The sequence below is a fragment of the Alligator mississippiensis genome, chromosome 2, assembly GCF_030867095.1.
Source record: "Alligator mississippiensis isolate rAllMis1 chromosome 2, rAllMis1, whole genome shotgun sequence".
In the NCBI taxonomy this organism is placed as follows: domain Eukaryota; kingdom Metazoa; phylum Chordata; order Crocodylia; family Alligatoridae; genus Alligator; species Alligator mississippiensis.
Genome location: NC_081825.1, coordinates 49,325,230 through 49,346,364, shown reverse-complemented (window position 1 = coordinate 49,346,364; position 21,135 = coordinate 49,325,230). Strand labels below are relative to the sequence as shown.

Sequence of the window (21,135 nt, the reverse complement as noted above, 5' to 3'; positions counted from 1 at the left end):
CTGCCCAGCCTTAGCAGTGTGTGGGGCTCAGGGCATAGGGCCAGAATGTGCAGCTCCAGGGGCCAGGTGGGGAGTGGGACAGAGCCATGGGTGGCTCATCTGGGCGGTGGGAAGGGGTGGGGGTAGGGCTGGCTTCCCACTTACCCCCCCAGATCTGTGAGCAGAGTGGGGGTGGATGTGGTCTGCCTGCTGTGGGCTTGGGCTTCCTGCACTGCTGCCTTTCCCCCAGGTCTTTCACAGCCCAGCTGGAGGGACCCAGCACAGCAGGGCAGAGCGGGGCTGGGTGGGGAAGCTCCTTGCTATCCCAAGGCCCATGCCACCTTGTCATAATGCCCTGTGCCCACCTAGCAGCAGTGGAGGTGGTGGCATGGAGTTGTGGCCCTCACTGCTGCCAGGCAGGCAGGGGGTGCCTTGTCATGGTGGTGCGGGTCTCATAGTGGTGTCCTCTAGCTTCCTCACCCAGCCCCGCTCTGCCCTACTGCACTGGGTCCTGCTTGCTGAGCCATGGAGGCTGTGGGGGAGGGCAGCAGGACAGGGGCAACCTGTACCTGCCCCCTGCATGGGCTCTGCTCTGGCTGTGTCACCTGTGGTAGAGGGGGATCCATGCTCTGCTCTGCTGCAGGAGCTGCCACTTCCCACGGTGGCAGGCAGAGCTTGGGCACTGTTGCAGGGCGGGGGCTGCAGACCTGGGTCCCTGGCCTTATAGCCCTGGAAGCTGGGGGGCAGGGGGCTGTGGGTGGAGAGGGGCAGCAGCATGGCTGTGGGAGGGGAGTGAGGGGCCTGGACCTGCATCTTGGTGAGCAAAGGGGGCAGGGGGAGTTCTGATTTTGGATGATAAAAATCCCCAAATCAAATCCCAAAATGTATAGGTACTTAGAATTTATTTTATTACAGTGTTTGAGGCACTGGTAGGCTTCCAAACTGCTTTAAAATGGTAAATATATAAGAAAAATGTTGTGTTCAACTGATAGCTGTATATATAGCAACGTTTCATTTTAATCACAGATTTTAGGTTTTTTATTCACACAATTTGCAATTTTTTTTAAATCAGAGAATTTGCTATTTTTAAGCAGAGAAAACCAGGATCCCTGGTCATTTTAGTCCTACCTACTTTGGGTGGATATTAACAGAACAGAAATAAAAATAAAGGAAGACTTACTATAAAACTAAAGGCCATTCCATCGTCCCTGTCCAGGTGAGTTATCAAACAGTGGTATCAAGTATACAGTGCATGGGCCAGATCCAGCCAGAAGAGCTGCTCTGTCTGGCCTGCTGGACTACCAGGCTAAGGACAGACATTCAAAAAGCCTGAGCCTGAATTGATTCAATCTTTGCATTAGTCTAACCTAGCTAGGCTAAATAAGTTTTGTAACTAGACAGACATTCCAGAAATGCAAGCACATGCCTGCAGTGGTTCTGGCTAGAAGCTGGGGGGCGGTAGAGTAGCCCTCACTTCCTTTCCACAGTGCTGAGCTGAGGGGGGCATGGCCAGGCCCTGAGGATGCTGTGATTAGGGAGGGGTTCCCCTCATCCTGAACAGGTCAGCAGGGAATGTTTATCACCCCTAACTCAGTGTTTATCACCCTATTAAGAAAACAGGGGACATTGCCATTTATTTGTTGGTTCTGCCTTTGTCCTGTGTGCCACAGCTTGGAGGTAGCCAGCATGTGGTCTGCTAGCTAATGTTGAGAGTTGTCTGTGAGGGATGGGGCAATGCCTGCTTAGCAGAAAGTGGGGAGTGGGTGGGGAGCAGGCAGATGCTGCTGTGCCTGCAAGTCTCTGCTGAAGCTGCAGCTAGGGAGCAGAGGGGCAGGGCCAGCCCTGCTGTGGAGCAGAGAGCCCAGCCCAGCGAGCATGTCAGGATGCTGGGGATGTTTGATTTAATTTAAACCAGCAAGCAGTTTGGGACAGACAATGCATAAACTGGTTTGAGCCAAATCAGTTAAGTCTGATACTACATTTAACCAGGTTTATCTCAACCTGGTTTTGGCCATTTTGAAACAGGTTTATGTGCACTGAATATCTGTTCTGTTACAGGTTGAAGCAGTTTCTGATCACTTCAACTAGTTTATGTGTAATGTCTGTCCCTAGCGCCAGTGTGTCCAGGGGAAGTAGCCCGCTGAAGTATCTGGGACTCTCAGGCCCCAGTGGACATGGCAATTAGCAGTAGGAGGGAAAATGATGACACAACCTTGGTTGCCTTCTGGCTACTTCCTCCATCTGGGACAATGTGACCCTACCTCCCTCACCACCAGCCACCGGTCCCTGGACCTTGGCTCCTGCCATGGTGCTGCCACCATGTGCTCCAGAGTTGCTACTGTTCCTGCATCCTTGTGTCCTGGGTTGGATCTGGCATGTAAAGAGCCCCAGTGGCCCAGAATTGACTGAGAGCACACAGTAAGTTTAATGCCTCTGCTGGAAAGGAACAGCAGGTCCTATGAACTGAGTTAAATGATTTAAAAAATATATATTCTTTATGGGAGGTGGGAATGTTAGACCCACAAGACTTGGGGCAGGATGTCCCCTTGATACACTGTGAAGCACAACACATGACTCCTTTCACTGACCTGCCTTGCAAATTAATACCATGCGCATCACCAAAAAAAGGCCATTCAGAAAAGCTTCACTGGAATCGATTACAGCCTTAACTTCCATTAGAAGATACATAATCCTCCCTGAAAGCAAAAGTAACACACGCAGGAAAAGGTGCAGCACAGGCTTTGTCTTTTGGCATACTTTTGTTAATAGGCCTTTCATGAAGGCTCGTTGACAGAACTGTTGACTCTATTGGTTGTATGCATCACTTTTTTTTTTTTGGAAATAGGAAGAGTGTTTCTCAATCCATGTAGGTGGAAGGTTTCTTAAACAGGATTTTTTTTTCAGACCCTAAAGTGTCATGACCCAGGTGCATTCCATTCTCTTCAAAGCTTGAAAATAACACCCACAAAGGTATTTTACCATCCTTTCCTTCCATGGATGAAGTGAAGGAAAAAATTGGTGAGCGCAGGAAACTGGCTTTGGCTGGAGGGAGAATAATTCTACAATAGGCTTATTCTCAATACCACCTTCACAACCTTAGAGAAGCCATTTTGTGGATTCTCCTTGAGGACTGGGCTCTTTGTGGTAGGTGGGTAGGGATTTCTGTGTCATGGTTTCCATCAAGAATACATGGGATTTTTTTGTCATAGAATAACCTGCCCTTTGCCAGCATTGGATTGGTTCCCCTGTGCCAAATAAGCCTGCAAAAAGCATACGGTAAGGAAGAACTGCAGAGGTTTTCAGGATTCTGGGGCTAATCTTCTAGGGCTGAAGGCTACATTGAGCCTTTCTGGTCTCAGGCTGCAAAAGAAATTCTCTGGGTGTATCTACATGTGCATTAGATCCAGGAGCAGTTTATTCACAAGTAAACACTCCTGGGCAGGCATCCATACATGTCCTGGTTTTTGGCCCCCTGGCCTTGTGTCACTAAACAAAAGAATTTCAGCCTATAATTAACTTATTTCTTATCAACTATAATGTATATAAATCTAGGCTGTTTCATGGAACAGTACCTAATAATATTAACTCTGTAGCAATGAGTGCATACTAGGGCTGTGTGAAGCTTTGGTAGTCAATTTGATATAGAGGAGATTTGGCCTGATTTGGGGGCTGAATCTCCAAATCTGAATTGAATTGGGAGACCCATTAAAAGGTCTGAATCAACTTGGAAGCCTCCAAATTGATTATGAGATTCAGGTGGTCCCTGATCATCGTCACAGAGAACTGGACCCGGGCTCTGTGCCAGTAAGTAGGGGTGGGGGGGCTGGAAGAAGTGTAGCAGAAAGCCCCCTTTTCCTCTTGCCTGCATTTGCTCTCCCCTCTTTGAATATGTTTTTCCTTTTCTACCTTTTCTTCCTTCCTCTTTCTTTCACTTTAAGATAAGGAATTATGTTTTAAAATTTGTACGTGTGCATTTTGTATCTCCCTGTGTATTTTGGTATTTTTATCTATTTGTGTGCCATGGCATTTGTAGCTTATATTTTATACTCCGCACCTTTCAACTTTCAACTATAAATATGTTTAGTAACAATGTTAACAAGGGCAGGAGTCAAACTGCCGCTTCCCTGTATCAGGCTGGCCCCTGAAAGTGCGAATGAATCAGTGATTGAATGTGTAACATGGTAGCAGCAGACAGCAATTAACACCTAAGGAAAATGCAGATCAACCAGCGGAAGAACTCAATAGAAGACAATGTAACAACCGGGAAATCTCTAAACGTCACTGATCAAGGGCTAGAAGCCCTGGCCTGAGTTAATCAATGCCGGGGACCAACTTTTGGGCTGAATATCTCCAAATCGACCGCTCCCAGAGCCCTAATCAAAATTCATCAATGGACTCCCAAACCTGCACGTACATGCGGATGACCCCTGGGGCTGACAGATGCCATCCAGTAGCTACCGAGGGGGGAAGTCCCACGAGGGTCAACGACCCCTGTATTGGGCAAACCTGAAAACTGGGGAGTCACCAAAGTCTGCCAAGGACAGATAAAAAGCAGTGAAGTGACCCTTAGGGGTGCCCTCTTGATCTCCAACTCGACCAGACCTGTCCAGCCAGAAGGACCAGCCGGCGACCCCCTTCTGGAGGATAACACCACGCTGAAAGAAACCTCGACTGGCCATCGATGGCAGACTCCAGCACTTGTAGGATAGGTATACCTGACTCTTGTAGCTTGCTACTGTGTGTGTGCATGTGTGTACATGTGTGCGTGTGTGTGTGTGGGGACCAGCCCCAAGGTTTATGATTTAACTTATTACAGTGTTTCAATCCGCCTAATAAACCAGAATTTTAAGGATCCCGAGTTGGACATTTGTAGCCAACAGAGGGGGAAGGGGACCATGGGGGGACCCCCACCCAACCCTATCCCCCACCCATTCCCACCCGACCCCAGAATCCCAGCACTCTAAAAAAACAAAACAAAACCCCGCAGTCACTGGCTGCAGCAGTGGTGAGTGGGGCCTCTGGGGGCTCATGGCAGAACCCCCCCCACACAGTGCAGGGCAGCAGGGATGGCCCCCTCCCACCTGGGACAGCATGCGGGGCCCTGGTGAGCTGCACCGCACCCCTATGATGTGACAGCTGCCGCATGGGTGCCAGGTGGGGGGAATGATCCTTGCTGCCCCCTGCTGCCCTGTGCTGCATGCAGGGTGCTCTGGCATGAGCTCCCAGAGGCCCCGATTGCTGCTGCAACCGATGAGTGTGGGGCTTTGTTTTTTTGTTTTTTTTAAAGCTCCACAGTCGCTGGCTGCAGCAGTGGCAATCAGGGCCTCTGGGGGCTTGTGGCAGAGCCCCCCCATGCAGCGCAGAGCATCAGGGGGCAGCAGGGATTGCTCCCCCTGCCTGGCACCTACATGGCAGCTGTCACATTGCATGGGTGCAGCGCAGCTCAGCAGGGCACTGTGCATTGTCCCGGAGCTGGGGCAGCTCCAGCAGTTACACAGAACCTGGCAGCACTAGCCTGAGTGGCCTTAGCTTCTGGACAGTGCCACCCAACACTACCCTGCCGAGCTGCGCTACACCCTCGCGATGCAACAGCAGCCACATGGATGCCAGGTGGGGGGAGGCAATCCCCACTGCCCCCTGCTGTGTGTGTGTGGGCGGGCTCTGCCATGAGCCTCCAGAGGTCTGGATGGCCACTGCAGCAGCTGGTGAGTGCAGGGCTTTTTTTCTCTCTCTCTTTTTTTTTTTTTTTTTAAGTGCTGAGACGCTGGGGCCGGGCAGGGCATACATAGTGGGACAGGCGGGCACTCACCACCACCATTGCTGCTACTGCTTGTTTGATTCAGAGGAGATTTGGCCTGATTTGTCGGCTGAATCTCCGAATCCAAATCAGCTGAATTGAATCAGGACAGTGATTCGAATCAGCCGAATAGAATACTTGCTGATTTGCACAAGCCTAGTGCATACCTTCTGGATTATCTGTAGTCACCTCACTTCAGAGAAGCTCTCAACCTTATTTTACTGTGGGTGTGTTTACACATGCCATTAATGCACAGCAATAAACCCTGGTGTTTATTGCTCCCAGGAAGATCTCACGGACACCATTTACATGTGCACTTTGACTGCAGCACATTGAGCTGAGCTGGGGCAAGAGGTTAGCCTACCAGCCTGGGGATGCTCTGACCTAGCTTAGTGTGCTACAGAGGATTTAACTGAGGCACAAGGATGCTTCAGCACAGGGCTAGCTGGCAGGCAGCCCCTGCACAGAAGCACCCACATGCTCTAGCCAGCCAGGTCAGCATCTACACGTGTGCTGCTGCAGAGTAAAAAACTCCACAGCAGGGTAGCACTAAAGCAAGTGCTAAATGACTGCACAGTAACAACTGGGTGCACATGTAGATGTGCACAGAGAACAGGAGTTTACTGCTGTCTTCCTTAGTATTTTTGAACTTGCAGAAAGATGAGCAGATGACATTCACATGGTTGTCAAAAACACTTAAGAGTTTCAAATTGCAAGCTGGAATGTAAAAAGAATGATAAGCTCATACAACCTGTTTATGAAAGCCTAATGTTTTCAGGAACTCCATTCTTGCTTTGTTATTGTTGCATTTTGTGATCCTGCAGGGAGAACCCAGTAAACATAAACTTGCCACTTAGCTAAGAAAGAACCTTTGGCAGGGTTGAAAGAAAGCAGCATACATTGGCAACTGCTTTCCCCAAGTTTATGGTTGCTAGAATAGTTTTAACAATCAAAATGTTGCAAAGAAGTTGTATTCTCTGTGCAAGATTTGAGGGAAAAGTAGCAACGGAAGGGTTGGGCTGGAAGAAGTCAATAGAAAAGGGACTTACTTCTAAATAAGCAAGATACTTTGTGCACCTGAGCTTCCCTCCAACCTGAAACCCAGTTACATTTCACCTTACTTAGGAAAAAAAACACAGGCATGTCTCTTCCAACTGCATTAGAATGGAGAGCAGAGATTGGAACAGAAAATATCAAAATAAATGTATGTGATTTCTTATCCTTGTTGGTATTTTTAGGATTACAAAGAGAAAATCTGAGTTAAATAACATTTGTTACAGCTTGTGTAGAGACTCAGACTTGGACACTGTTAGAACAAAGGTTAGAACTGGTCTGTTTATATTTTTTGGAAAATCCTTCTCTCAGTTGAAAGGCTTGACCTGGTATTGGCAGAGAGCTGTGTTTAAGTTGTTTAAGGAGCAATGTGGTGATGCTGGGTGCATCTACAAGAGACACTTAATGTACAGAAGACTAATCTTACTGCACATTAGCACAGCTGGCAAAAACTGTGCTAATGCACAGTACACTTAGACTAATGCTTATTAACATCACAAAAAAGCGTCTATCTGCGCTAATGCACAGTAGTGTTGACTATAGTACATTGTTAGTATCTTCTATTACAGGTACTAAACTTAATGCACTGTAATTACAGCACATTAATAAACATGTAGATGTGCCCACTGTTAAGTACATAAAGGAAGATACTGCAAGGTACTGGTTGCTCTCAACTGGCACTGAAGCCAGGACTTCACACCTTGGTGCATTAGGTTTTTAGAATGTGATATTTTAGTCAATATAAAGATGGTGGGAGTTGGATCAAGCGAGACTATTTTGCAACCTGGCTGGGGATTGCTAATAGACATCCACCCCCCCCCCCCCCCCCCCGGACACACATTTAAGAAGGGTCAAACATTCAAAGTAAAAGCAAAGAACATTTTACTTGATGTAAACATGCAGCTCTCTCCTTTCTGTTGTTGCTTTCCTCTTTCTGATAATGTTGCAACAGTGTTTCTACACAGCTACCTTTCTCTATTTCAGCTGAGTGGAAAAAAGAGTTGGGGTTGGGGAGACTGACAGCCAGCCAGTGCTTTGAGCAAGACATTTTTCCTCCGGACATATTAAAACATTCCATTTCTGTCTACTTTGCCATTTTATAATGTATTTCTACTTCACATCTTCAGCAGGATTCTATGCATGTTTGACAGATCAACTCTATGAGCACTAAATACATTATTTTGTAGACTGCTGTATCTCTTCTGTTCTCTTCCTGAGTCTGATTTCATGTAATAAATGCGAGGAATAAATTAGAACACATTTCTTCCTTAGTTCTTTGTCTTTTGGCTGTGATGTGAACATTTTGCAGGAGGAGAAGCTAGTAAAGGTGCAGGAAGCAGAGTATAATTGCATATCCCAGGGGAATTGGGAGTGGGGGGATTTACTTTATTAAGAAAGTAAACACTCATAAAACACTTTGGGTATGTAGACAGGCATGGTTCTTTGGGTATATGTGATATCTTTTATTAGACTAACTAAATAGCTGGGAAAAAGTTATTTGCAAGCTTTTGGGCACAAACACCTTTCTTCAGGCATTAGAAGCCTGCACTAGAGACAACTGTTGTTAACATCATGATATAGAAAACAGTAAAATTGCCTAATACTGTGTATGAAGTCCTCCAAGGAAAGGTTCCACAACATAAAAGCTTCCATAACAACTCCATCAGATGTATTATTTTTCTTCTAGTCTACTTGTCTTTTTGGCTCAGTCTCTGGGGTACATTTTTTATATAGTATTTAAATCAATGTGTAAAGCATTGATCTGTAGTAGTTTATAGTATCTGTGAACTTTCCCAATTGACTGTTTAAAGCAATTTTCTTGGCAGGCATTGACTGATGAGGACTGAGTAAGAGAATTATTGGTCACAATGACAAAGAGAGTAAGAATAAGAGGTTTTTATGTTGCAATTAGAGTAATTATTCCTTAAGTATGAAGGCAAATCTATAGTCTTAACCATTATTAAAAACAATCCACAAGTGGCTAAGGTATTGTAATGGTAAGATGGCAGTGAAATACAGGTACATTTCTGTTATTGAATTGTAATGTACTTGATTTCTTATCTTGATTATATTTACAGTCTTTTTTTAGTCTCAAATTGGAACAATGCTTAAAAGCTATAGAAAAATATTTGTTCCTTTAAGATACTTGGTGATGTCTGAATTGAAGCCAGCTAGCTAATCCATTTTTACTTCCACAGAAGAATGGGTTGTTTTCACTACAGTTATCAACCAAAATTGCACAGTTCAGTATGACATAGGGGACTCTGATTATAGTGAAGTAGCTTGTGATACTGTATACTAGTAAATATTGTGCTGACATTTCCCTTTGCTCAAAATGTTTCATACCTTAGCTGTAAATAATGTAGTTCAGGTTGCTTTTTGATATGGCATATTCCCAGTGCCTGGAAGTACTATTTATTGGCAACAGCAGTGCCCCCTTTCAGGATAAGAACGCTGTTGAAACTGAACTGAAATTTCTTTTCGTACAAAGATACAGTTTAGTCTGGAGGCTGCAGCACTGGTCTGGCATTTAGGAAATCTGGGCTTTTTTTCCTGGTTCTGCTACAGGTATGCTGAGTGACCTTGGGAAAGTTCCTTCAATTCTCTTTGCCTTAGTTTTTAAAATTTTTTTCCATGTAGATAATTATACTTAGCTCCTCAGTAAAGTTCTCTCAGATCTACAGATAGAAAAGGTCTGTATCAGAGGGATTATTCACATGGAGCATTTGGGATTTGGGGATTTGGACCATCACCTTAGAGCAGGGGGCCGTAATGTTTTCTGGTGGGGGGAAGGGTAGGGGCTGGAATGACTCAACTTAGGTCTGAGGCATCTGGGCATTAAAACCAGCTGCCACCACTGCTTTTCCCCACCATCCAGCTATGGTGTGGTGAAAGACCATGCTGCCCAAAAGGGGTGCAGAGTAAGCAGAGTCACCCTCCACTGAAGCCTAGGGCAGCCAACTGTGGTACAGTACATGGAGAATCCCCCCATTGCCAAATGCTCCTGAACCCATGGCTCAGCAGGCTGGATCTGGCCTATTGGCCATAGGTAGCTGACCCTGCCTCAGAGCACTGGTGCCAAACCTTCCAACACTGCAGGTTGGATGAGTGGCATGGGGTCAGTCTGGACTGGATCTTGTGTGGTGTTATTGAGTAGGGTCAGTCCATAGGTGTGATCCTGCATGCCTACATCCAGCCATGGAGTAACCTTGTTTGCTGGCTCAATTGCCAGCCAATGCAATCTAGCATGGAAGGTCACATTATTTATCTTAAAGGACTCCCCACAGGTCTGGAAATTTAGCAGCAGGGGAGTGGCAATTACAACTGCTATCACTCCACCCCCAAATTTCTGGATCCTTGGGGAGCCTCTCCCCCCTCCCCCCTGCCAGCTGGATGGACACAGCTCTGCAGGCTGGATCTTTGGGGGTTGAGCACCACTGCCTTAGAGGATCTTATACCTTTACATCAAAGACTCACTGCTTTTTAGGTTGGGAAATTTTGAACCAAAAAGTAAAATAAGATAAAACTTCTAGTTAAAATGCTGAAGACATGAAAACTGTTTTGTTTTTTTCAATAAAACATATTCATGTTTTTGGGATACTTAAATTGCCATGCTCTGGGTTTAGACCATCTGAGTTTAGAGTAAGCCTGGACTGTGCATATACTCTAATCTGATAAAGTGAATGCAGCACAACTGCAGCAGTGCTGGTGAAATGCTTTGCTCTGTTATATGTTGATTTGCCCTGTGCTTGTCAAAACAGGTTATACACATAAGCAGGGAAATTATACTATGTATACATTAAAATTATTTCTGATTCAGTGGACATTTATTAATTTACTGTGTAACTTTTGAATTAATACTTAAAGCTAGGTTAACACAAATCTGATTAGTTGGTGCTAGGTCTCACTCTGCACCGTAAATTTAGAAATGCTCACTCACTGCAATCCAAATGCAAATTGAAAAGTTGGATGGACACCAAAAGAGAAGAATATTTGTCTGGACTATGATTTAGGAAAAAAAAAAAGAGAATGAAAAATTAAAAACCTATTTTATTATTAAATGATAAACAAGACATAATAAAACCTGTGACTTCTAAAGTCATCTACTTATGAGCCTAAATATTTTTTTCAGAATTGCTGAACTCTTTATAGTTCCTAATAAATTACCTGATTTTTAGAAATGAGCTTTTGTGCCTCTTGTTGAGGTTGGTGTAAATTTTGTCCTTAACCTCATTGGGAGCAGTATCAGATTCAAAGACACCTAGTTTAACAATTACATTTGTTTGACAATTCTGTGCTTAAATCATACAACAAACAGATTTAATCTATCAGGGTTGCTGTTCTTTTGTATGCATATTCTTTGCCAAACTATTGGAATTGCACTTGCCTTTTCTAACATTTATTAGTAAATAAGGACCAACCCTCTAGCAATCTGATTTTGTTCAGTGCAGTGAAAAGTGTTTCCAAATGTTTTGAATTCAAAATAATTCAAGAACATAAATTTCATGTGACTTTCTTCTGCCTTAGGGCTCTCTGCTTGGGGTTGATAGTTTAGCTTTTGCTTCACTTGAAATGCAAATGAGAATCTTGCAGTATTTTGTTCTCTAAACTTCTTTGCCTATGAATCAATGGCTGGAATTTCACTGTATATCTTACATGCCCAGATGTTGCCTGTTCACTCCTAGCCTGCTGTTTAGTAGACAACTTGGAAGTCCAGAGCTGATATCAATTCATGAGACATCTGCTAAATTTACATGAGAAATGATAATACAAAACAAACACACACAGTAGAGCTACACAGCAGGTAAATATTGTTTTTTCCATGCCCCACCCAGAGCAGGAAAACCTGCATAAAGGACATAAACAAAGGCTTCTTCAGTTTATTGATAACACAGTAACCTCTTTTTCCACTGAGTTATAAAGGTGCAGGGCATTCATTTTGCTTCAAAAGCCTGAAATCTGCAGGGTCTCATACTGATCTCAGTATATCAGTTGAGTAGCTCCTTTGAAATCAGTGGACTTAAAGGTGTATGAGTGAGATCACAATCAGGTTCATATTCAGTTCCCAGATGACAGAGGAGTAGGAGCTGATAGTATTTTCTCTTGGGAAAGAAACTGCACTACATACATGGAAGCACTGATTTGCTAGGAAGCACAAAAGGTGTAAAGATAGCAGATGTATGTTGGTACATCTGTACTGAATTCAACCCTGATGCTAGAAAACTGCATTACAGTTAGGCTGCCCACAGCATCCCCCCGGGCAAAAAGCACTGTGCTGGTGAATGCAGCTGCAGGATGAGAAATGCCATGAAAGTGTGTTGGCAGTCCAAAATGAATATGTGTATGGGATCATAGTTGATTCTCTGTCCCCATATTCATGCAGAGAGCTCAGGCATTTACAGGAGGACAACGTAATGTAGCTCCAAAGATACTGCTGGAGAAGTGATGCAGCAGTATGCCTCTCAGGGTGAACAGTCATCCTCACAGCAGCAGATACTATGTCATTAAATGAGAGAATGGGCTGTCACAGGGGCCAGTACCTAGGGCCTGTTTGTGGATGATGACTGTGACAGTCTGATGGTTTAGCAATCACTCATCAAAGCAACTAAGGATCCCATCAGTGAGTACAGTGGGGATCAACAGTTTACCAAAGAATGGTGTCATCCCTTATAAAAATATCACCTGTCCCTTTTGAGTATTTTCCAACAATGGCGAAACAAGATTGGATGGCAAAAGAAAGGGGGGATACAATGAGTCCACAGGGTGATGCTCAAGTCTTGGGGTGAAAGTGTATGTAACACCATGTTTTCTACGCTAGCTCTTTTATTTTCATCCTCATTTTGTTAAGCAATTACATCAGAATACTCCATATAGATGTATGGTGTTAGGCTGTATCCTGTTTCTATGGAAGTCCCTGGCAAAAATATCTTAGACAGGATTTCAGTAGACAAAATAGACTGAATAGGAATACTCTGCACTGGTCCGAACCTGCAGAGAGCAAACCAGGAAAGCCAAAGCTGCAACGGAACTAGCTACAAATATCAAGGACAATAAAAAGTCCTTTTTTAGATATGTGGGGAGCCAGAGGTAAAGCAAGGGCAACACTGGACTCACTCAGGGAGTGAGTGTGGCGGTGACAGCAGGCAGACCCAGCTGCTAGTGGGGGTAGACAGACGACTAACCCTCCTCCCTGCCCGCCTCTGCCTCAGGGTCCATGGTGCCCTGTTGCTGCAGCAGCAAGGGGGGAGCGCCCAGCAGACCTGGCTCAGGTCCCTGTTGGTGGCACAGGGAGGGGGAAATTAAATGCCTCTCTGGCTAGACCCCCGATCCTGCCTGTTTGTGCTCTGGCTGGGGAACAGGAGGGCGGAGCCAGCCTGGCTGGGCTGGAGCAGAGTCTAGCCCAGAAAGCATTTTGGGATGCTGGGGGACTCTGGTTTAACTTAAACCAGGAAGGGGTCTGGGACAGACATTGCATAAACTGTTTTGAGCCAAATCAGTTAAGCATGATACTACATTCAACTGGGTTTATCTCAAACCAGTTTGGGCCATTTTGAAACTGGTTTATGTGCACTGAATGTTCTGTTAGTTTTAAACCAGTTTCTGAACACTTATACCGGCTTGTTTGTAAATTCTGTTCCTAGCCTTAGGGTCTCGTTCTGTCACTACAAGATTTGACAGGCAAACTTAGAAGTTAGTAGGAGTTAGTTGATTGTTATGGTTAGGAATTGGACCTATTTATGTGCCATAAGCTAACTTAGACTAGTCTAAGGCCATTTACAGATGTTAAATTAAGGGCTCAATGATATCTGATATGTGATCCCAACAATTGCACTTCTGCCATGCCAGTTAATCGCATCTTAAGTTGCCATACTCAGTCAAAATCCAGCTCAATTTTTAGAGAATGGAAATTATTCCAAAGTGGGGAATGATATTAAAGAACAGAGTTTGGGGAGTTCTATATTTTCAATTTTCCTTCTGAATCACCAGATGAGGTTGCATGTGAATTTACAATGGAGCATGGAACTATAAAAAGTCTTTATCACCAGAAAGCATTTGTGGCTCTACATTGGACATTTATGACTTGAATAAGGAATGGGGAGTTAAATAAGCTGCTGGATAAAAACTGAAGGAGAAAAAAGGTCAGATAAAAAGAGAAACTCTTTGGATTTTGTCTGTCTGCTTTCTATTGTTACTGCAAAAGAAGTATTTAGTTCATACTTCCTCAGGCAATATGATCGGTACAGAACAAAATATAAATTTCATCACACATCTAAATGAGAGCTATTAACTGGAACCATGGAGAGATTGTTACTATCTGTAGTAACCTCATGACATTTTTTCTTCATCCTTCCTTCAATTCTCTCTTTTAGCTATTTAGACATAGACCTTAGAGCAATAAAAACACGTAATGATTCATGTTTCAATCCTGTTCTCTCTGATTCTTTCTCCTGCTTTCCAGTATTTGAGTTCTATGGTATAGTAACAATTAACCACTCTCAGTTTACTGGCACTGCCTGCTGCTATACACAGTACTATTGGGCTGTATTCTCATTAATTCTCCTAAACTGACCAGGTCACTGCTGGTTTGAAGAAAACTTTTTTGCTGCTTGATGGGGTGCTCATAATTCAGAAAGTAGGGCTCCTTTGCTTGTCAGTCAGTATTGAATCAACACTCCTGGATGGGATTACATGGCACTGTGCTGCTGGAGAACCCATTTGTTTAGATGAAAAGTTTAAAGACTGCGGGGGGCACAGCCAATCTCAGGGGGTGTGCATGCACCCCCTACATGTTGCCAATGCCCCCTCTGAGTGAGCTATTTTTAGCCCTCTTTCCCCCCTCCCCCCCCCATCACTCCTAACCAGCAAATTGCCCTGTGAACATGCTACCCGCCCTTCATTCTACCAACCTCCCCACCCCCTGGACCCACAACCCTCCCTGCAACCTGCCTGCCCTTCCTCCTACCCTGAGTTACTAACACCAGGCTTCTACATGGCTCCCAGGAGCAGTGAATGCCTGCGCACACTACTCCTGGAACTGCACATGCTTGTTTGCAGTCTAGGTGTAGATGGCTAAAAGTAAAGTGAAGTAAAGGTGCAGCAAACACTTGCTCACACCCTAAAAGCATGGCCACAGAACGGTAAAGGGATTTTGCTTCATTTCTACAATCAAGATGTAGTATTGCTGTTGATTTGTGCTGAAGGTTACCCTCTGTCAGTCCAACTGTAAGTAAATATCTAACTGTTTGGTCCAGGTAGTCAGAGATGACTGGAATACTAGCCACTTTGCTTCCTTGTTTGTCTCTGGCAGTGGAAGTTGGAGTGTCTTAACTACACTAGCCCAATGGGCCTTCTAGGCCCATAACTGACTGACATTTATAATAATGCTGTTCCCTGATAACTCTATTACTGTAAAAACAAGACAGAAAAAATATTGTTTTAACTATTTGAGGGTCACATTGATTATGTGTCTGTCTGTTAGACCCTTCTTTAGAGTTTGTCCATGTTTCATTAATTTCCAAGAATTTTTCTCTGCCTTTGAACCAGAAGGAAGTATTTGGTCTATGTGCATCTACCAGGGCAGCCCCATGAGTCACCTCTGCAGCTGACTCCATGTTGACATTACTAAGCATGAAGTTAAATGGGAGTATGTCATAATCAAAATGCAATAATCAAAGCAATGCTGATTACCGTAAGTATTGTTAAATTACTGGTATAAGGAACAGCGGAACCTCTAACAAGGAAGCCAGGTGTTTATATATCATTTCTATTGGGTTCTTAGAAATTAATGTGATTGTTGTATTTTTTCTCAATCCAAGTTCAGGCTCTTTCTTTTTAAAAGTAAAGTTCTGTATGTTTTATGACTGAGGCCATGGAAAACCTATATTGAATATCCAGTGCAAATATTTAATACAATACCTCTCAAACTCGCTAAGAACATTTTACGTAATTAAACATGTAGCAGATTTAACTACTGAGCTGCTAAATATTGGTTTTCCATGACCCACCCAATCTGTACAAACATTACTTAAAATGCAAGAGTCATAATATACTGCGGTTGGTATTTAAAGATGCAGTACTCCTTTTCCATTCCATTTACAGTGGGATGGCTGCCAGTCTTAGAGTTGGTACATTCCCCTCCCATGGATCATGGACTATGCACTTTGTATTATATGAAAAGTTTTCTGCAGTGATCTTAAGAACTTTGGTTCAAATTCTATTCTTACCTATCATAGTATATATTTAAAGTATTTCCTCTGAAACTAATGGTCCTACTCTAGTTTTACATCAAAGAAGTTGTCAACAAAACCTGACCTACTGTGACTGATGTACTTATATTATTTGAAGTTCCCATCTTTTGTTCTGTGTTTGTATGGGGCCTAGAACAATGGGCTCTTGGCTTATGACTGGGGCTTCTTGTTACTGTGATTATACTACTGCTAACAGTAGGTAGCACAGCAGTAACACAAAAATAAGCACATTCTCAGATGCTAGATGAGATGCACAGCTGAATGCTTCTTTCTTCCGATGGGGCTGATAGTAATCTAATTCATAAATATTTTAGATATTCATCTAATTTAAAATTTTCTGAAATCTGTGCAGCTGTGCCCATTCATACCATTTAGGATCTGGCTCAAGATAACATCCTGGCTGTTATAAGGTAATGTTCACAGAATGATATTTGAATAAACATATACTGCTACTTTAAGGTAACCAGAATTTCATTTAGATAATTATCATGCCAACTCATACCCAAACCAAACCAAAGGCTCCTGTATTTTGGTACTGACAGCTAAAAAAAATTATTTTATTCTTCACAAACAAATCTCTGCAAAATTGCTGGTTGCACTGGTGTTTTTCGAATATTTATGTGAAAGCAACAAATCCTATAATTTGGCTGATCTTATCTGGAAATATTGAAATGCATGTTATTAAGTAAGACAGCTATTTGATGACAAAAATCGATTTCCACTTTCTTTTCTTTTTTTTTTTTTCAGTTCTACATACTTAATTGATTCTAAGTCCATTGCAGGCAGCAGGAGCCTTGAGGGGAGTCTGAAGTTCGGGGTCTACTCATGAAGTCTTGCTTGGGTATAGGACTACAGGAGCAGACATATGGGAGTAGTGGGGGTCCTCAAAGTCCCTGGTCTGCAAATCAGCCCATCCTTCTTGAAAAGTGAATATACCTTCAGACTGATAAGTCTTCATTGCCCTATTTTCATTCTAAACAGTAATTTTGTGTGCTGATCAACCACATTGGAACAGTGTTAATATGTGAATATAGGATAGTGCACAGCAACTGCCTTGAGTCATAGCTTTAACAAGTATCTCCGAGTAAGCTTCTCAAACTGAATACTCATTACCCTGACAATCTGGGCAGCGAAGCAGCTGCACTGTGCTTCTGAGGGCTTAATACAGGATGCAGAGTGGGAATGCCTGGCTGGCTGAACTCCATTCCTGCCTTTGCCCCAGAGTTGTGTTGTAGATTTATGGTAGTTGCTTCTAGCCAGAATTTAAGAGTGGACCCTATTTTGACAAGTTTTCTGGAAATCCAACAACACATTCTGGGACTGATTTTTCTTCTGCCTTTTTGAATACTAGGCCTAGGGTATCTCAAATTAGAAATCCATAAATTGAAGCAAGTTCAAGCTTATGTCCACTTCTGAAAATGCAGTTGATAAGCTTGAGGGGGCTTAAAGATTCCTCATGTATTAAATGTGGGTAACGGTAGTTTTCTTTGGACAGCGCTTTGACAGCTGGCTGAAGAGCACAATTAAGTGTGACACATTATTATTATCTTCTGCTTCTCTCTCTTAATAGTAGTTAGGACAAGAAAATATATTTATACAATAAATTGAAGAAAGGGCCTTCCCAGCAACCATCCTCTCTTCCTCAGAAGGATAGCATTTAGAGAAAATCAACATTGCTGCTTGTTGCTTTAAGTAGGAGAAATTCCCAATGGGGCAATCTTTTGATAAACTAGAGGGAGAGTTGTCAAACAAGTCTGGGTACTACATTCCTGCAAAGGGAATACAATGGTGAGTTGATAGTGCCTTGTCTAAAACAATTATGTTGTTGGAAGAAAAAAATAAAGTGTGGAAAGAGGTCTTCATATGGGGAAGAGGTCTATTTGTTGCCTGACACAGTACATAGAAATTCTGCAGCAATAATGAGACCATGACCCCCCTGATACTACTAAGGTAAGTGGTACCTTATGCCATTTTATGTGTTGCTGAATATGGCTTGATACAAAAATATATACCTGACTTCCCAGATTTTAATAAGAGTTGTGGTCTTAACTGTTCCCCCACGCCCATCATTTCTATATTTTGTTCCTTTTTTTGAATTTTGAGGTTTCCAACTTCACCTGCGTTGTATTTAACTTGCAAGTTTTTGAGGAATTAACCAGATTTTTAGGAGATGGGAATTGGGAAACTGGAATCATGGGAAACCAGATCCATTAAAATACATATTCACTGAAATGATATATGCAATTCATAGCATAAAAAAGTCAGAAATGCTTAGACTCCTTTTTTCAGGCACAAGGAATGTATCAACTTTTTTTTTTCTTACAACCACCCACTTGCCCCCGACCAAAAACCCAACGTGAATGGTTTAGCAACAAGGATAACTAAAATTAATCTTAGCTTTAGGTGGTCAGACTTTTTTTTTAATTAAATCAATCTGCTCCGCTGTGCTTTACCACTAAGTGGACTGTAAATGTTTTTATTCAGAAAACATAGTGCCTCTGCAACAGGTGCAACATTAAAGAAGGAGTTCAAATGTTTTCCAGCTGAAACTATTAGAAAGATTAATCTAAAAACTAAAAGATCAAAAACCTGGTAAACACTTTATCTTGAAAATATAGTTAACATCAGGAATGTAGACAAACATAAAGGAATAAGAACTTTTCCTACCTGAGACTTTTGGGTTGGTCAGGAAGTGCAGCTCTTCTGATTAAAATCTTCCATGCCTTAGCTTGGCTTCTGCATTTGAATGTTAAATATGTAAGAATGCCTTGTTTATCTGAGAGTTTGCATGACCTCTTAATGAGACACTGTTGTTAGTGTCATTGGGTATTAAGGTATCATGTGACTGTAGATGAAAATAAAATCCTTTAAAGTTTGCATTTAAAACTTCCTAGAATCTGTAACCCTTTACCTGCAAGCTGGAAAAAAACTTGACAAACCTCTTTGTTTTCTGGTCAGGGTAAAAAAACAAAGAAAAGAAAAGAAAATGTACCAAATGATTCCTTTGCTGAAACAGGCACTTAAAGAAAGCAATTCCAAGCCAGCTGATGTAATAGTATTGCAATTCTATATTGTATATTTAAAATTCCCCCCAAGTCAGAAATTGGGCCGAACAAAGTTGCTAAAAATTCTGTTTCTCTGTTCAGGTACTTTGGCCTAGTACTTAAGTGTAGACTGGTGTGCTAGGTGGTGCTACTCAGAGGACTTGCATCTAAAATAAGTACTTACAGGTATGATATCAGGGCTGTCCATAAAAGTTACTGACTTTCCTAGAACTACTGTCTTCCGGGTGAGGTATTTTCAAATGTGGTATGAAAGGAGAGCCCTCACTCACCCCTCTCCAACTGGGAGGGAGTGCCAGACCAGAGATTTTCAGAGATACCTGCTAGCAGCCAGTCAGATCAGTTTTCCCTATTCAGGTCCTATAATACTGCCCCTTGATGAACCTGGAGATTGTAAACTGAGTCTTGGGAAGAGCTGGCTGCATCAAACAATGCCATTCCCTTGTTTCATAGGTGTGTGTCCAAGACCTTGTATTTGTCTAATCCGACAAGATTCATATTAATATAAATAATAAGGAATATTCTAACTAATTATTTCTTTGTCTTTTAAATTTAAGGCTTATGACAATAAGGCTGATAATTCTAGGTATGGTCCTGGAAGACACGCTTCTGTGTTTTAGAATACATCTATAGCTACATGTAGCTGTATGTTGGATTACAGAACTCTGTGAACTCCCTAGTGATCTAGTACGTAGGTAAATTGTAGCCCTGTGAGAAAAGAATGGCAATCATACTAAAACACAAAGAGCTAAATTCTGCTTGTACAAGCAATCTACTGACTTCTGCTCAAGATTTGCTCCATCATGGTGTTTCTTGTGCTCAGTGGGATTATAAAGATTTAAGAACAAGAGTTGTTTCACTTGTGAGCCCAATAGACTGCATTTGTGAGCTCCGTTTGGAAAGGCAGTGGATAAAACAACTGCGCCACCTAGCATCAATTTTCCTTTCCATTGCTACATAATCAAAGCCTAGACCTATAAATAAACTAACAAAAAAAAAAATGCTTTGGATGTCCTTGACTTAAACAGAGGAAGTATGTTGTTCAGGGGCTGAACATAATTGAACTTTCAGACTCCCCAATTCAAAGAGCTTCTGTAGCAGATGTTCTTGACAGTTTTCCTTTTCCCTAGTCTTTAGTACTCCTGAAAATAGATTGCAAGAATGAGGAAGGTTTTAAATAATAATAAAAATTATTAAAAAGCTTACATTAAACTATCTAGGAGGATCTGACCTGGAGGCTCTGATAAAGAAGTGAAGAATCACTGGAGTTTGTCAGATAGCCAGTACCCACACCTGTTCTAACTCCTGTGACTATTTTACTATTGTGTTTTAGATAGACACTGGGTGCATTTACATGAAATGCTTTATGCACATTAGATTAATCTAATGCCCAATAAATCATCAGCTTTTACATGTGTACAGGACTTACTGAACATTAAATTAGGTTAATGCATCATTTGTTAGTCCCCAGTCCCCTCAGCCCTGCTGCTGCATGTGTAGCACACACCTTAGTCCAGGGGTAGGCAAAATGCAACCTGAGGGCCAGATGCGGCCTGCCAGGCCATTCTATCCAGCGCACAGGGCCCCTAAAACATTTAGAAAATTAATATTTATTTGCCCCTGGCTGCCTATCATGAGGCCCTTGATGGCTTGCCAAAACTCAGTAAGTGGCCCTCCGCCCAAAATAATTGCCTGCCCCTGCCCAAGGAAAATTGACTAGTCCCCTAGTCAGCTTCAACTCCCTGCCCATGCCTGCAGAGAGCTGGGAGCTGAGCAGCACCAGGACTGGGGGGAAGATGTGGGGTGGAAGCAGCACTGGGACTGGAGGGGAGACAAGGGGTGAGGTGGGAAATGCAGTGTTGGGGACTGGTGCTACTTTGCTGTGTCTCCCTTCTTTGACCCCATTTTCAGTGTTGCTTCCTCTCCACATATCCCCCCAAGTCCCAGCGCTGCTTCCCCCATGTGTCCCCCCATGGTTCAAGCACTGCTTACCTCC

At 42.9% G+C, this 21,135-nt stretch overlaps 1 protein-coding gene across 1 annotated transcript in view; it reads right to left on the bottom strand.

Moving 5' to 3' along the window:
- C2H4orf19 (chromosome 2 C4orf19 homolog) overlaps nucleotides 1–18,836 on the bottom strand; it is a 75,688-nt gene extending 56,852 nt beyond the window's left edge. The window contains exon 1 of the mRNA XM_059721626.1: nucleotides 18,745–18,836. The gene's annotated coding sequence lies outside the window, so the exon portion shown is untranslated. The remainder of the gene's footprint in view (nucleotides 1–18,744) is intronic.
- Between the last annotated feature and the right edge of the window lie 2,299 nt (nucleotides 18,837–21,135).